We start from the raw sequence: 17,411 nt of genomic DNA on the forward strand, positions 1-17,411 counted from the left end.
TGAAGTCAACGCCAGAAGCATAAAATACAATATAAATACAAGAGTTTTTTCATCGTATAAAACGAATAATTGCAACCAGTATGAAACTTATGGTCATTTCTACGTTCCGGGCAACCTAGGCTTCACTGTATGGCGTTCTTCCACCACATCGAATAGCTACGGCCTCAGAAGTCAACGCCTGAAGTATAAGATACAATAAAAATACTACAGACTTTCCATTCTATAACAGGAATAATTGCAACCCGTGTGAAAGTGATGGTCATTTCTACGTTCGAGGCAACCTAGGCTTCACTCTAGGGCGTTGCTCCACCATATCTAAGAGCTACGACCTTAGAAGACAACGCCAGAAGCATAAAATGCAAAATAAATAGAACAGTTGTTCCATTGTATAAACCGAATAACTGCAACCAGTGTGAAAGTACTGGTCATTTCTACGTCCCGGGCAACCTAGGCTTCACCCTAGGGCGTTGTTCCACCAGATGGTATAGTTAGGGCCTAAGAAGTCAACGCCAGAAGCATATAATACGATATAAATACAACAGCTTTTCCATCGTAGAAAACGAATAATGGCAACCAGTGTAAAAGTTATGGTCATTTCTCCGTTCCGGGCAACCTAGGCTTCACCCTAGGCCGTTGTTCCACCAGATCGAATAGTTAGGCCCTAAGAAGTGAACGCCAGAAGCATAAAATACGATAAAGATGCAACAGTCTTTCCATCGTATAAAACGAATAATTGCAACCAGTGTGAAAGTTATGGTCATTTCTACGTTCCGGGCAACCTAGGCTTCACGCTAGGCCGTTGTTCCACCAGATCGAATAGTTAGGGCCTAAGAAGTGAACGCCAGAAGCATAAAATGCAATAAAAATACAACAGTTTTTCCATCGTATAGCAGGAATAATTTGCAACCAGTGAGAGAGTAGCGGTCATTTCTACGTTCCGGGCAACCTAGGTTTCACTCCAGGGCGTTGCTCCACCAGATCGAATAGTTACGGCCTAAGAAGTCAACGCCAGAAGCATAAAATACGATAAAGATGCAACCGTTTTTCCATCCTATAAAATGAATAATTGCAAACAGTGAAACATATGGACATTTCTACGTTCCGGGCTACCTAGGCTTCACTCTATGGCGTTCTTCCACCACATCGAATAGCAACAGCCTCAGAAGTCAACGCCAGAAGCATAAAATACAATATAAATATAACAGCTTTTCCATCGTATAGAACGAATAATTGCTACCGGTGTAAATGTTATGGTCATTTGTACGTTCCGGGCAACCTAGGCTTCACTGTATGGCGTTCTTCCACTACATCGAATAGCTACGGCCTCAGAAGTCAGCGCCAGGAGCATAAAATACAATATAAATACAACCGCTTTTCCATCGTATAAAATGAATAATTGCGGACATTGTGAAAGTAATGGTCATTTCTACGTTCCGGTCAACCTAGGCGTCACTCTAGGGCGTTACTCCACCACATCTAATAGCTACGGCCTTAGAAGTCAACGCCAGGAGCATAAAATACAATATAATTACAACAGCTTTTCCATCGTATAAAATGAATAATTGCAAACAGTGTGAAAGTAATGGTCATTTCTAGGTTCCGGGTAACCTAGGCGTCACTCTAGGGCGTTGCTCCACCATATCTAAGAGCTACGGCCTTAGAAGTCAACGCCAGAAGCATAAAATGCAAAATAAATAGAACAGTTGTTCCATTGTATAAACCGAATAACTGCAACCAGTGTGAAAGTACTGGTCATTTCTACGTTCCGGGCAACCTAGGCTTCACCCTAGGGCATTGTTCCACCAGATGGTATAGTTAGGGCCTAAGCAGTCAACGCCAGAAGCTTAAAATACGATATAAATACAACAGCTTTTCCATCGTAGAAAACGAATAATGGCTACCAGTGTGAAAGTTATGGTCATTTCTACGTTCCGGGCAACCTAGGCTTCACCCTACGGCGCTGTTCCACCAGATGGAATAGTTATGGCCTTAGAAGTCAACGCCAGAAGCATAAAATACGATATAAGTACAACAGCTTCTCCATCGTATGTAATGTATATTTGCAAACAGTGTGGAAGTAATGGTCATTTCTACGTTCCGGGCAACCTAGGCTTCACTCTAGGGCGTTGTTCCACCAGATCGAATAGTTAGGGCCTTAGAAGACAACGCCAGAAGCATAAAATACAATATATGTACAACAGCTTTTTCCATCGTACAAAACGAATAATTGCAACCAGTATGAAACTTATATTCATTTCTACTTTCCGAGCAACCTAGGCTTCACCCTAGGGCGTTGCTCCAACAGATTGAATAGTTAGGGACTGAGAATTCAACGCCAGAAGGATAAAATACAATATAAGTACAACAGTTTTTCCATCGTATAAAATGAATAATTGCAACCAGGATTAAAGTTATGGTCATTTCTACGTTCCGGGTAACCTAGGTTTCACTCTAGGTCGTTGCTCCACTAGATCGAACAGCTAGGCCCTTAGAAGTCAACGCCCGAAGCATAAAATGCAATACAAATACAACAGTGTTTCCATCATATAACAGGAATAATTGCAACCCGTGTGAAAGTGATGGTCATTTCCACGTTCCAGGCAACCTAGGCTTCACCCTAGGGCGTTGTTCCACCAGATGGAATAGTTAGGGCCTAAGAAGTCAACGCCAGAAGCATAAAGCACTATATAAATACATCAGTTTTTCCATCATATAAAACGAATAATTGCAACCAGGATTAAAGTTATGGTCATTTCTACGTTCCGAGTAACCTAGGTTTCACTCTAGGGCGTTGCTTCACCAGATCGAATAGTTAACGCCTCAGAAGTCAACGCCCGAAGCATAAAATGCAAAATAAATAGAACGGTTTTTCCATTCTATAAAACGAATAATTGCTACGAGTGTAAAAGCTATGGTCATTTCTACGTTCCGGGCAACCTAGGCTTCACCCTAGGGCGTTGTTCCACCAGATCGAATAGTTAGGGCCTAAGAAGTGAACGCCAGAAGCATAAGATGCAATAAAGATACAACAGTTTTTCCATCGTATAGCGGGAATCATTTGCAACCAGTGTGGTAGTAGTGGTCATTTCTACGTTCCGGGAAACCCAGGTTTCACTCCAGGGCGTTGCTCCACCAGATCGAATAGTTACGGCCTAAGAAGTCAACGCCAGAAGCATAAAATACGATAAAGATGCAACAGTTTTTCCATCGTATAAAACGTATTATTGCAATCAGTGTGAAAGTTATGGTCATTTCTACATTCCGAGCAACCTAGGCTTCACTCTAGGGCGTTGCTCCACCAGATCGAATAGTTAGGTCCTTAGAAGTCAACGCCAGAAGCATAAAATACGACATAAATACAACAGCTGTTCCATCGTATAAAAGGAATAATTGCAAACAGTGTGAAAGTAATGGTCATTTCTACGTTCCGGGCAACCTAGGCTTCACTCTACGGCGTTGTTCCACCAGATCGAATAGTTAGGGCCTAAGGAGTCAACACCAGAAGAATAAAATACAATAAAAATACAACAGTCTTTCCATCCTATAACAGGAATAATTGTAACCCGTGTGAAAGTGATGGTCATTTCTACGTTCCAGGCAACCTAGGTTTCACACCAGGGCGTTGCTCCTCCAGACCGAATAGTTACGGCCTAAGAAGTCAACGCCAGAAGCATAAAATACGATATAAATACAACAGCTTTTCCATCGTATAAAACGAGTAATTGCAACCAGTATGAAACTTATGGTCATTACTACTTTCCGAGCAAGCTAGGCTTCACCCTAGGGCGTTGCTCCAACAGATTGAATAGTTAGGGCCTTAGAAGTCAACGCCCGAACCATAAAATGCAAAAAAAATACAACAGTGTTTCCATCATATAACAGGAATAATTGCAACCAGTTTGAAAGTGATGGCCAATTCTACGTTCCGGGCAACCTAGGTTTCACTCCAGGGCGTTGCTCCACCAGATCGAATAGTTAGTGCCTTAGAAGTCAACGCCAGAAGCATAAAATACAATATAAATACAACAGTTGTTCCATAGTATAAAACAAATAATTCCAACGAGTATGAAACTTATGGTCATTTCTACCTTCCGAGCAACCTAGGCTTCACCCCAGGGCGTTGCTCAAACAGATTGAATAGTTAGGGCCTTAGAAGTCAACGCCCGAACCATAAAATGCAAAAAAAAAAATACAACAGCGTTTCCATCATATATCAGGAATAATTGCAACCAGTTTGAAAGTGATGGCCAATTCTACGTTCCGGGCAACCTAGGCATCACTCTATTGCGTTGCTCCACCAGATCGAATAGTTAGTGCCTTAGAAGTCAACGCCAGAAGCATAAAATATAATATAAATACAACAGTTTTTGCATCGTATAAAACGAATAATTGCAACCAGTTTGAAAGTGATGGTCATTTCTGCTTTCCGGGCAACCTAGGCTTCACTCTAGGGCGTTGCTCCACTAGATCGAACAGCTAGGGCCTTAGAAGTCAACGCCAGAAGCATAAAATACAATATAAATACAACAGTTTTTCCATTCGTATAAAACGAATAATTGCAACCAGTATGAAACTTATGGTCATTTGTACTTTCCGAGCAACCTAGGCTTCACCCTAGGGCGTTGCTCCAACAGATTGAGTAGTTAGGGCCTTAGATGTCAACGCCCGAACCATAAAATGCAAAAAAAATACAACAGTGTTTCCATCATATATCAGGAATAATTGCAACCAGTTTGAAAGTGATGTCCAATTCGACGTTCCGGGCAACCTAGGCTTCACTCTAGGAAGTTGCTCCACCAGATCGAATAGTTAGTGCCTTAGAAGTCAACGCCAGAAGCATAAAATGCAATATAAATACAACAGTTTTTCCATCGTATAATACGGATAATTGCAACCAGTTTGAAAGTGATGGCCAATTCTACCTTCCGGGCAACCTAGGCTTCACTCGACGGCGTTGCTCCACTAGATCGAACAGCTAGGGCCTTAGAAGTCAACGCCAGAAGCATAAAATACAATATAAATACAACAGTTTTTCCATCGTATAACACGAATAATTGCAACCAGTATGAAACTTATGGTCATTTGTACTTTCGGAGCAACCTAGGCTTCACCCTAGGGCGTTGCTCCAGCAGATTGAATAGTTAGGGCCTTAGAAGTCAACGCCCGAACCATAAAATGCAAAAAAAATACAACAGTGCTTCCATCATATAACAGGAATAATTGCAACCAGATTGAATGTGATGGCCAATTCTACGTTCCGGGCAACCTAGGCTTCACTCTAGGGCGTTGCTCCACCAGATCGAATAGCTAGTGCCTTAGAAGTCAACGCCAGAAGCATAAAATACAATATAAATACAACAGTTTTTCCATCGTATAAAACCAATAATTGCAACCAGTATGAAACTTATGGTCATTTCTACTTTCCGAGCAACCTAGGCTTCACCCTAGGGCGTTGCTCCAACGGATTGATTAGTTAGGGCCTTAGAAGTCAACGCCCGAACCATAAAATGCAAAAAAAATACAACTGTGTTATCATCATATAACAGGAATAATTGCAACCAGTTTGAAAGTGATGACCAATTCTACGTTCCGGGCAACCTATGCTTCGCTCTAGGGCGTTGCTCCACCAGATCGAAAAGATAGTGCCTTAGAAGTCAACGCCAGAAGCATAAAATACAATATAAATACAACAGTTTTCCCATAGTATAAAACAAATAATTGCAACTAGTTTGAAACCTATGGTCATTTCTACCTTCCGAGCAACCTAGGCTTCACCCTAGGGCGTTGCTCCAACGGATTGAATAGTTAGGGCCTTAGAAGTCAACGCCCGAACCATAAAATGCAAAAAAAATACAACAGTGTTTCCATCATATAACAGGAATAATTGCAACCAGTTTGAAAGTGATGGCCAATTCTACGTTCCGGGCAACCTAGGTTTCACTCCAGGGCGTTGCTCCACCAGATCGAATAGTTAGTGCCTTAGAAGTCAACGCCAGAAGCATAAAATACAATATAAATACAACAGTTGTTCCATAGTATAAAACAAATAATTCCAACGAGTATGAAACTTATGGTCATTTCTACTTTCCGAGCAACCTAGGCTTCACCCTAGGGCGTTGCTCCAACAGATTGAGTAGTTAGGGCCTTAGATGTCAACGCCCGAACCATAAAATGCAAAAAAAATACAACAGTGTTTCCATCATATATCAGGAATAATTGCAACCAGTTTGAAAGTGATGTCCTATTCGACGTTCCGGGCAACCTAGGCTTCACTCTAGGAAGTTGCTCCACCAGATCGAATAGTTAGTGCCTTAGAAGTCAACGCCAGAAGCATAAAATGCAATATAAATACAACAGTTTTTCCATCGTATAATACGGATAATTGCAACCAGTTTGAAAGTGATGGCCAATTCTACCTTCCGGGCAACCTAGGCTTCACTCTAGGGCGTTGCTCCACTAGATCGAACAGCTAGGGCCTTAGAAGTCAACGCCAGAAGCATAAAATACAATATAAATACAACAGTTTTTCCATCGTATAACACGAATAATTGCAACCAGTATGAAACTTATGGTCATTTGTACTTTCCGAGCAACCTAGGCTTCACCCTAGGGCGTTGCTCCAGCAGATTGAATAGTTAGGGCCTTAGAAGTCAACGCCCGAACCATAAAATGCAAAAAAAATACAACAGTGCTTCCATCATATAACAGGAATAATTGCAACCAGATTGAATGTGATGGCCAATTCTACGTTCCGGGCAACCTAGGCTTCACTCTAGGGCGTTGCTCCACCAGATCGAATAGTTAGTGCCTTAGAAGTCAACGCCAGAAGCATAAAATACAGTCTAAATACAACAGTTTTTCCATTCGTATAAAACGAATAATTGCAACCAGTATGAAACTTATGGTCATTTGTACGTTCCGAGCAACCTAGGCTTCACCCTAGGGCGTTGCTCCAACAGATTGAGTAGTTAGGGCCTTAGATGTCAACGCCCGAACCATAAAATGCAAAAAAAATACAACAGTGTTTCCATCATATATCAGGAATAATTGCAACCAGTTTGAAAGTGATGGCCAATTCGACGTTCCGGGCAACCTAGGCTTCACTCTAGGAAGTTGCTCCACCAGATCGAATAGTTAGTGCCTTAGAAGTCAACGCCAGAAGCATAAAATGCAATATAAATACAACAGTTTTTCCATCGTATAATACGGATAATTGCAACCAGTTTGAAAGTGATGGCCAATTCTACCTTCCGGGCAACCTAGGCTTCACTCGACGGCGTTGCTCCACTAGATCGAACAGCTAGGGCCTTAGAAGTCAACGCCAGAAGCATAAAATACAATATAAATACAACAGTTTTTCCATCGTATAAAACGAATAATTGCAACCAGTATGAAACTTATGGTCATTTGTACTTTCCGAGCAACCTAGGCTTCACCCTAGGGCGTTGCTCCAGCAGATTGAATAGTTAGGGCCTTAGAAGTCAACGCCCGAACCATAAAATGCAAAAAAAATACAACAGTGCTTCCATCATATAACAGGAATAATTGCAACCAGATTGAATGTGATGGCCAATTCTACGTTCCGGGCAACCTAGGCTTCACTCTAGGGCGTTGCTCCACCAGATCGAATAGCTAGTGCCTTAGAAGTCAACGCCAGAAGCATAAAATACAATATAAATACAACAGTTTTTCCATCGTATAAAACCAATAATTGCAACCAGTATGAAACTTATGGTCATTTCTACTTTCCGAGCAACCTAGGCTTCACCCTAGGGCGTGGCTCCAACGGATTGATTAGTTAGGGCCTTAGAAGTCAACGCCCGAACCATAAAATGCAAAAAAAATACAACTGTGTTATCATCATATAACAGGAATAATTGCAACCAGTTTGAAAGTGATGACCAATTCTACGTTCCGGGCAACCTATGCTTCGCTCTAGGGCGTTGCTCCACCAGATCGAAAAGATAGTGCCTTAGAAGTCAACATCAGAAGAATAAAATTCAAAATAAATACAACAGCCTTTACACCGTATAAAACAAATAATTGCAACCTGTGTGAAGGTTATGGTCATATCTACGTTCCGGGCAACCTAGGCTTCACTGTCGGGCGTTGCTCCACCAGATCGAAATGCTAGGGCATGAGAAGTCAACGACCGAAGCATAAAATACGATATAAATACAACAGCATTTCCATCGTATTAAATGAATAATTGCAAACAGTGTGAAAGTAGTGGTCACTTCTACGTTCTGGGCAACCTACGCTTCACTGTATGGCGCTCTTCCACCACATCGAATAGCTACGGCCTCAGAAGTCCACGCCTGAAGCATAAAATACAATAAAAATACAACAGTCTTTTCATCGTATAACAGGAATAATTGCAACAAGCGTGAAAGTAATGATCATTTCGGCGTTTCGGGCATCCTAGACTTAACTCTGAGGCATTGGTCCACCAAATCGAATAATTAGGGCCTTAGAAGTCAACGCCAGAAGCATAAAATACAATATAAATACAAGAGTTTTTTCATCGTATAAAACGAATAATTGCAACCAGTATGAAACTTATGGTCATTTCTACGTTCCGGGCAACCTAGGCTTCACTGTATGGCGTTCTTCCACCACATCGAATAGCTACGGCCTCAGAAGTCAACGCCTGAAGTATAAGATACAATAAAAATACTACAGACTTTCCATTCTATAACAGGAATAATTGCAACCCGTGTGAAAGTGATGGTCATTTCTACGTTCGAGGCAACCTAGGCTTCACTCTAGGGCGTTGCTCCACCATATCTAAGAGCTACGACCTTAGAAGACAACGCCAGAAACATAAAATGCAAAATAAATAGAACAGTTGTTCCATCGTATAAAACGAATAATTGCAACCAGTGTGAAAGTTATGGTCATTTCTACGTTCCGGGCAACCTAGGCTTCACGCTAGGCCGTTGTTCCACCAGATCGAATAGTTAGGGCCTAAGAAGTGAACGCCAGAAGCATAAAATGCAATAAAAATACAACAGTTTTTCCATCGTATAGCAGGAATAATTTGCAACCAGTGAGAGAGTAGCGGTCATTTCTACGTTCCGGGCAACCTAGGTTTCACTCCAGGGCGTTGCTCCACCAGATCGAATAGTTACGGCCTAAGAAGTCAACGCCAGAAGCATAAAATACGATAAAGATGCAACAGTTTTTCCATCCTATAAAATGAATAATTGCAAACAGTGAAACATATGGACATTTCTACGTTCCGGGCTACCTAGGCTTCACTCTATGGCGTTCTTCCACCACATCGAATAGCAACAGCCTCAGAAGTCAACGCCAGAAGCATAAAATACAATATAAATATAACAGCTTTTCCATCGTATAGAACGAATAATTGCTACCGGTGTAAATGTTATGGTCATTTGTACGTTCCGGGCAACCTAGGCTTCACTGTATGGCGTTCTTCCACTACATCGAATAGCTACGGCCTCAGAAGTCAGCGCGAGGAGCATAAAATACAATATAAATACAACCGCTTTTCCATCGTATAAAATGAATAATTGCGGACATTGTGAAAGTAATGGTCATTTCTACGTTCCGGTCAACCTAGGCGTCACTCTAGGGCGTTACTCCACCACATCTAATAGCTACGGCCTTAGAAGTCAACGCCAGGAGCATAAAATACAATATAATTACAACAGCTTTTCCATCGTATAAAATGAATAATTGCAAACAGTGTGAAAGTAATGGTCATTTCTAGGTTCCGGGTAACCTAGGCGTCACTCTAGGGCGTTGCTCCACCATATCTAAGAGCTACGGCCTTAGAAGTCAACGCCAGAAGCATAAAATGCAAAATAAATAGAACAGTTGTTCCATTGTATAAACCGAATAACTGCAACCAGTGTGAAAGTACTGGTCATTTCTACGTTCCGGGCAACCTAGGCTTCACCCTAGGGCATTGTTCCACCAGATGGTATAGTTAGGGCCTAAGCAGTCAACGCCAGAAGCTTAAAATACGATATAAATACAACAGCTTTTCCATCGTAGAAAACGAATAATGGCTACCAGTGTGAAAGTTATGGTCATTTCTACGTTCCGGGCAACCTAGGCTTCACCCTACGGCGCTGTTCCACCAGATGGAATAGTTAGGGCCTTAGAAGTCAACGCCAGAAGCATAAAATACGATATAAGTACAACAGCTTCTCCATCGTATGTAATGTATATTTGCAAACAGTGTGGAAGTAATGGTCATTTCTACGTTCCGGGCAACCTAGGCTTCACTCTACGGCGTTGTTCTACCAGATCGAATAGTTAGGGCCTAAGAAGTCAACACCAGAAGAATAAAATGCAAAAAAAATACAACAGTGCTTCCATCATATAACAGGAATAATTGCAACCAGATTGAATGTGATGGCCAATTCTACGTTCCGGGCAACCTAGGCTTCACTCTAGGGCGTTGCTCCACCAGATCGAATAGCTAGTGCCTTAGAAGTCAACGCCAGAAGCATAAAATACAATATAAATACAACAGTTTTTCCATCGTATAAAACCAATAATTGCAACCAGTATGAAACTTATGGTCATTTCTACTTTCCGAGCAACCTAGGCTTCACCCTAGGGCGTTGCTCCAACGGATTGATTAGTTAGGGCCTTAGAAGTCAACGCCCGAACCATAAAATGCAAAAAAAATACAACTGTGTTATCATCATATAACAGGAATAATTGCAACCAGTTTGAAAGTGATGACCAATTCTACGTTCCGGGCAACCTATGCTTCGCTCTAGGGCGTTGCTCCACCAGATCGAAAAGATAGTGCCTTAGAAGTCAACGCCAGAAGCATAAAATACAATATAAATACAACAGTTTTCCCATAGTATAAAACAAATAACTGCAACTAGTTTGAAACCTATGGTCATTTCTACCTTCCGAGCAACCTAGGCTTCACCCTAGGGCGTTGCTCCAACGGATTGAATAGTTAGGGCCTTAGAAGTCAACGCCCGAACCATAAAATGCAAAAAAAATACAACAGTGTTTCCATCATATAACAGGAATAATTGCAACCAGTTTGAAAGTGATGGCCAATTCTACGTTCCGGGCAACCTAGGTTTCACTCCAGGGCGTTGCTCCACCAGATCGAATAGTTAGTGCCTTAGAAGTCAACGCCAGAAGCATAAAATACAATATAAATACAACAGTTGTTCCATAGTATAAAACAAATAATTCCAACGAGTATGAAACTTATGGTCATTTCTACTTTCCGAGCAACCTAGGCTTCACCCCAGGGCGTTGCTCAAACAGATTGAATAGTTAGGGCCTTAGAAGTCAACGCCCGAACCATAAAATGCAAAAAAAAAAATACAACAGCGTTTCCATCATATATCAGGAATAATTGCAACCAGTTTGAAAGTGATGGCCAATTCTACGTTCCGGGCAACCTAGGCATCACTCTATTGCGTTGCTCCACCAGATCGAATAGTTAGTGCCTTAGAAGTCAACGCCAGAAGCATAAAATATAATATAAATACAACAGTTTTTGCATCGTATAAAACGAATAATTGCAACCAGTTTGAAAGTGATGGTCATTTCTGCTTTCCGGGCAACCTAGGCTTCACTCTAGGGCGTTGCTCCACTAGATCGAACAGCTAGGGCCTTAGAAGTCAACGCCAGAAGCATAAAATACGATATAAATACAACAGCTTTTCCATCGTATAAAACGAATAATTGCAACCAGTATGAAACTTATGGCCATCTCTACTTTCCGAGCAAGCTAGGCTTCACCCTAGGGCGTTGCTCCAACAGATTGAGTAGTTAGGTCCTTAGACGTCAACGCCCGAAGCATAAAATGCAATAAAAATACAACTGTGTTTCCATCATATAACAGGAATAATTGCAACAAGTTTGAAAGTGATGGCCAATTCTACGTTCCGGGCAACCTAGACTTCACTCTACGGCGTTGCTCCACCAGATCGAATAGTTAGTGCCTTAGAAGTCAACGCCAGAAGCATAAAATACAATATAAATACAACAGTTTTTCCATTCGTATAAAACGAATAATTGCAACCAGTATGAAACTTATGGTCATTTGTACTTTCCGAGCAACCTAGGCTTCACCCTAGGGCGTTGCTCCAACAGATTGAGTAGTTAGGGCCTTAGATGTCAACGCCCGAACCATAAAATGCAAAAAAAATACAACAGTGTTTCCATCATATATCAGGAATAATTGCAACCAGTTTGAAAGTGATGTCCAATTCGACGTTCCGGGCAACCTAGGCTTCACTCTAGGAAGTTGCTCCACCAGATCGAATAGTTAGTGCCTTAGAAGTCAACGCCAGAAGCATAAAATGCAATATAAATACAACAGTTTTTCCATCGTATAATACGGATAATTGCAACCAGTTTGAAAGTGATGGCCAATTCTACCTTCCGGGCAACCTAGGCTTCACTCGACGGCGTTGCTCCACTAGATCGAACAGCTAGGGCCTTAGAAGTCAACGCCAGAAGCATAAAATACAATATAAATACAACAGTTTTTCCATCGTATAACACGAATAATTGCAACCAGTATGAAACTTATGGTCATTTGTACTTTCCGAGCAACCTAGGCTTCACCCTAGGGCGTTGCTCCAGCAGATTGAATAGTTAGGGCCTTAGAAGTCAACGCCCGAACCATAAAATGCAAAAAAAATACAACAGTGCTTCCATCATATAACAGGAATAATTGCAACCAGATTGAATGTGATGGCCAATTCTACGTTCCGGGCAACCTAGGCTTCACTCTAGGGCGTTGCTCCACCAGATCGAATAGCTAGTGCCTTAGAAGTCAACGCCAGAAGCATAAAATACAATATAAATACAACAGTTTTTCCATCGTATAAAACCAATAATTGCAACCAGTATGAAACTTATGGTCATTTCTACTTTCCGAGCAACCTAGGCTTCACCCTAGGGCGTTGCTCCAACGGATTGATTAGTTAGGGCCTTAGAAGTCAACGCCCGAACCATAAAATGCAAAAAAAATACAACTGTGTTATCATCATATAACAGGAATAATTGCAACCAGTTTGAAAGTGATGACCAATTCTACGTTCCGGGCAACCTATGCTTCGCTCTAGGGCGTTGCTCCACCAGATCGAAAAGATAGTGCCTTAGAAGTCAACGCCAGAAGCATAAAATACAATATAAGTACAACAGTTTTCCCATAGTATAAAACAAATAATTGCAACTAGTTTGAAACCTATGGTCATTTCTACCTTCCGAGCAACCTAGGCTTCACCCTAGGGCGTTGCTCCAACGGATTGAATAGTTAGGGCCTTAGAAGTCAACGCCCGAACCATAAAATGCAAAAAAAATACAACAGTGTTTCCATCATATAACAGGAATAATTGCAACCAGTTTGAAAGTGATGGCCAATTCTACGTTCCGGGCAACCTAGGTTTCACTCCAGGGCGTTGCTCCACCAGATCGAATAGTTAGTGCCTTAGAAGTCAACGCCAGAAGCATAAAATACAATATAAATACAACAGTTGTTCCATAGTATAAAACAAATAATTCCAACGAGTATGAAACTTATGGTCATTTCTACTTTCCGAGCAACCTAGGCTTCACCCTAGGGCGTTGCTCCAACAGATTGAGTAGTTAGGGCCTTAGATGTCAACGCCCGAACCATAAAATGCAAAAAAAATACAACAGTGTTTCCATCATATATCAGGAATAATTGCAACCAGTTTGAAAGTGATGTCCTATTCGACGTTCCGGGCAACCTAGGCTTCACTCTAGGAAGTTGCTCCACCAGATCGAATAGTTAGTGCCTTAGAAGTCAACGCCAGAAGCATAAAATGCAATATAAATACAACAGTTTTTCCATCGTATAATACGGATAATTGCAACCAGTTTGAAAGTGATGGCCAATTCTACCTTCCGGGCAACCTAGGCTTCACTCTAGGGCGTTGCTCCACTAGATCGAACAGCTAGGGCCTTAGAAGTCAACGCCAGAAGCATAAAATACAATATAAATACAACAGTTTTTCCATCGTATAACACGAATAATTGCAACCAGTATGAAACTTATGGTCATTTCTACTTTCCGAGCAACCTAGGCTTCACCCTAGGGCGTTGCTCCAGCAGATTGAATAGTTAGGGCCTTAGAAGTCAACGCCCGAACCATAAAATGCAAAAAAAATACAACAGTGCTTCCATCGTATAACAGGAATAATTGCAACCAGATTGAATGTGATGGCCAATTCTACGTTCCGGGCAACCTAGGCTTCACTCTAGGGCGTTGCTCCACCAGATCGAATAGCTAGTGCCTTAGAAGTCAACGCCAGAAGCATAAAATACAATATAAATACAACAGTTTTTCCATCGTATAAAACCAATAATTGCAACCAGTATGAAACTTATGGTCATTTCTACTTTCCGAGCAACCTAGGCTTCACCCTAGGGCGTTGCTCCAACGGATTGATTAGTTAGGGCCTTAGAAGTCAACGCCCGAACCATAAAATGCAAAAAAAATACAACTGTGTTATCATCATATAACAGGAATAATTGCAACCAGTTTGAAAGTGATGACCAATTCTACGTTCCGGGCAACCTATGCTTCGCTCTAGGGCGTTGCTCCACCAGATCGAAAAGATAGTGCCTTAGAAGTCAACGCCAGAAGCATAAAATACAATATAAATACAACAGTTTTCCCATAGTATAAAACAAATAATTGCAACTAGTTTGAAACCTATGGTCATTTCTACCTTCCGAGCAACCTAGGCTTCACCCTAGGGCGTTGCTCCAACGGATTGAATAGTTAGGGCCTTAGAAGTCAACGCCCGAACCATAAAATGCAAAAAAAATACAACAGTGTTTCCATCATATAACAGGAATAATTGCAACCAGTTTGAAAGTGATGGCCAATTCTACGTTCCGGGCAACCTAGGTTTCACTCCAGGGCGTTGCTCCACCAGATCGAATAGTTAGTGCCTTAGAAGTCAACGCCAGAAGCATAAAATACAATATAAATACAACAGTTGTTCCATAGTATAAAACAAATAATTCCAACGAGTATGAAACTTATGGTCATTTCTACTTTCCGAGCAACCTAGGCTTCACCCCAGGGCGTTGCTCAAACAGATTGAATAGTTAGGGCCTTAGAAGTCAACGCCCGAACCATAAAATGCAAAAAAAAAAATACAACAGCGTTTCCATCATATATCAGGAATAATTGCAACCAGTTTGAAAGTGATGGCCAATTCTACGTTCCGGGCAACCTAGGCATCACTCTATTGCGTTGCTCCACCAGATCGAATAGTTAGTGCCTTAGAAGTCAACGCCAGAAGCATAAAATATAATATAAATACAACAGTTTTTGCATCGTATAAAACGAATAATTGCAACCAGTTTGAAAGTGATGGTCATTTCTGCTTTCCGGGCAACCTAGGCTTCACTCTAGGGCGTTGCTCCACTAGATCGAACAGCTAGGGCCTTAGAAGTCAACGTCAGAAGCATAAAATACGATATAAATACAACAGCTTTTCCATCGTATAAAACGAATAATTGCAACCAGTATGAAACTTATGGCCATCTCTACTTTCCGAGCAAGCTAGGCTTCACCCTAGGGCGTTGCTCCAACAGATTGAGTAGTTAGGTCCTTAGACGTCAACGCCCGAAGCATAAAATGCAATAAAAATACAACTGTGTTTCCATCATATAACAGGAATAATTGCAACAAGTTTGAAAGTGATGGCCAATTCTACGTTCCGGGCAACCTAGACTTCACTCTACGGCGTTGCTCCACCAGATCGAATAGTTAGTGCCTTAGAAGTCAACGCCAGAAGCATAAAATACAATATAAATACAACAGCTTTTCCATCGTATAAAACGAATAATTGCAACCAGTATGAAACTTATGGTCATTTCTACTTTCCGAGCAACCTAGGCTTCACCCTAGGGCGTTGCTCCAGCACATTGAATAGTTAGGGCCTTAGAAGTCAACGCCCGAACCATAAAATGCAAAAAAAATACAACAGTGTTTCCATCATATAACAGGAATAATTGCATCCAGTTTGAAAGTGATGGCCAATTCTACGTTCCGGGCAACCTAGGTTTCACTCCAGGGCGTTGCTCCACCAGATCGAATAGTTAGTGCCTTAGAAGTCAACGCCAGAAGCATAAAATACAATATAAATACAACAGTTGTTCCATAGTATAAAACAAATAATTCCAACGAGTATGAAACTTATGGTCATTTCTACTTTCCGAGCAACCTAGGCTTCACCCCAGGGCGTTGCTCCAACAGATTGAATAGTTAGGGCCTTAGAAGTCAACGCCCGAACCATAAAATGCAAAAAAAAAAATACAACAGCGTTTCCATCATATATCAGGAATAATTGCAACCAGTTTGAAAGTGATGGCCAATTCTACGTTCCGGGCAACCGAGGCATCACTCTATTGCGTTGCTCCACCAGATCGAATAGTTAGTGCCTTAGAAGTCAACGCCAGAAGCATAAAATATAATATAAATACAACAGTTTTTGCATCGTATAAAACGAATAATTGCAACCAGTTTGAAAGTGATTGTCATTTCTGCTTTCCGGGCAACCTAGGCTTCACTCTAGGGCGTTGCTCCACCAGATCGAATAGTTAGTGCCTTAGAAGTCAACGCCAGAAGCATAAAATACAATATAAATACAACAGTTTTTCCATCGTATAAAACGAATAATTGCAACCAGTATGAAACTTATGGACATTTCTACTTTCCGAGCAACCTAGGCTTCACCCTAGGGCGTTGCTCCAACAGATTGAATAGTTAGGGCCTTAGAAGTCAACGCCCGAACCATAAAATGCAAAAAAAATACAACAGTGTTTCCATCATATAACAGGAATAATTGCAACCAGTTTGAAAGTGATGGCCAATTCTACGTTCCGGGCAACCTAGGTTTCACTCCAGGGCGTTGCTCCACCAGACCGAATAGTTACGGCCTAAGAAGTCAACGCCAGAAGCATAAAATACAATATAAATACAACAGCTTTTCCATCGTATAAAACGAATAATTGCAACCAGTATGAAACTTATGGTCATTTCTACTTTCCGAGCAACCTAGGCTTCACCCTAGGGCGTTGCTCCAGCACATTGAATAGTTAGGGCCTTAGAAGTCAACAACCGAACCATAAAATGCAAAAAAAATACAACAGTGCTTCCATCATATAACAGGAATAATTGCAACCAGATTGAAAGTGATGGCCAATTCTACGTTCCGGGCAACCTAGGCTTCACTCTAGGGCGTTGCTCCACCAGATCGAATAGTTAGTGCCTTAGAAGTCAACGCCAGAAGCATAAAATACAATATAAATACAACAGTTTTTCCATCGTATAAAACGAATAATTGCAACCAGTATGAAACTTATGGTCATTTCTACTTTCCGAGCAACCTAGGCTTCACCCTAGG

The sequence above is a fragment of the Calliopsis andreniformis genome, unplaced genomic scaffold (assembly GCF_051401765.1).
Source record: "Calliopsis andreniformis isolate RMS-2024a unplaced genomic scaffold, iyCalAndr_principal scaffold0018, whole genome shotgun sequence".
Classification (NCBI taxonomy): Eukaryota; Metazoa; Arthropoda; class Insecta; order Hymenoptera; family Andrenidae; genus Calliopsis; species Calliopsis andreniformis.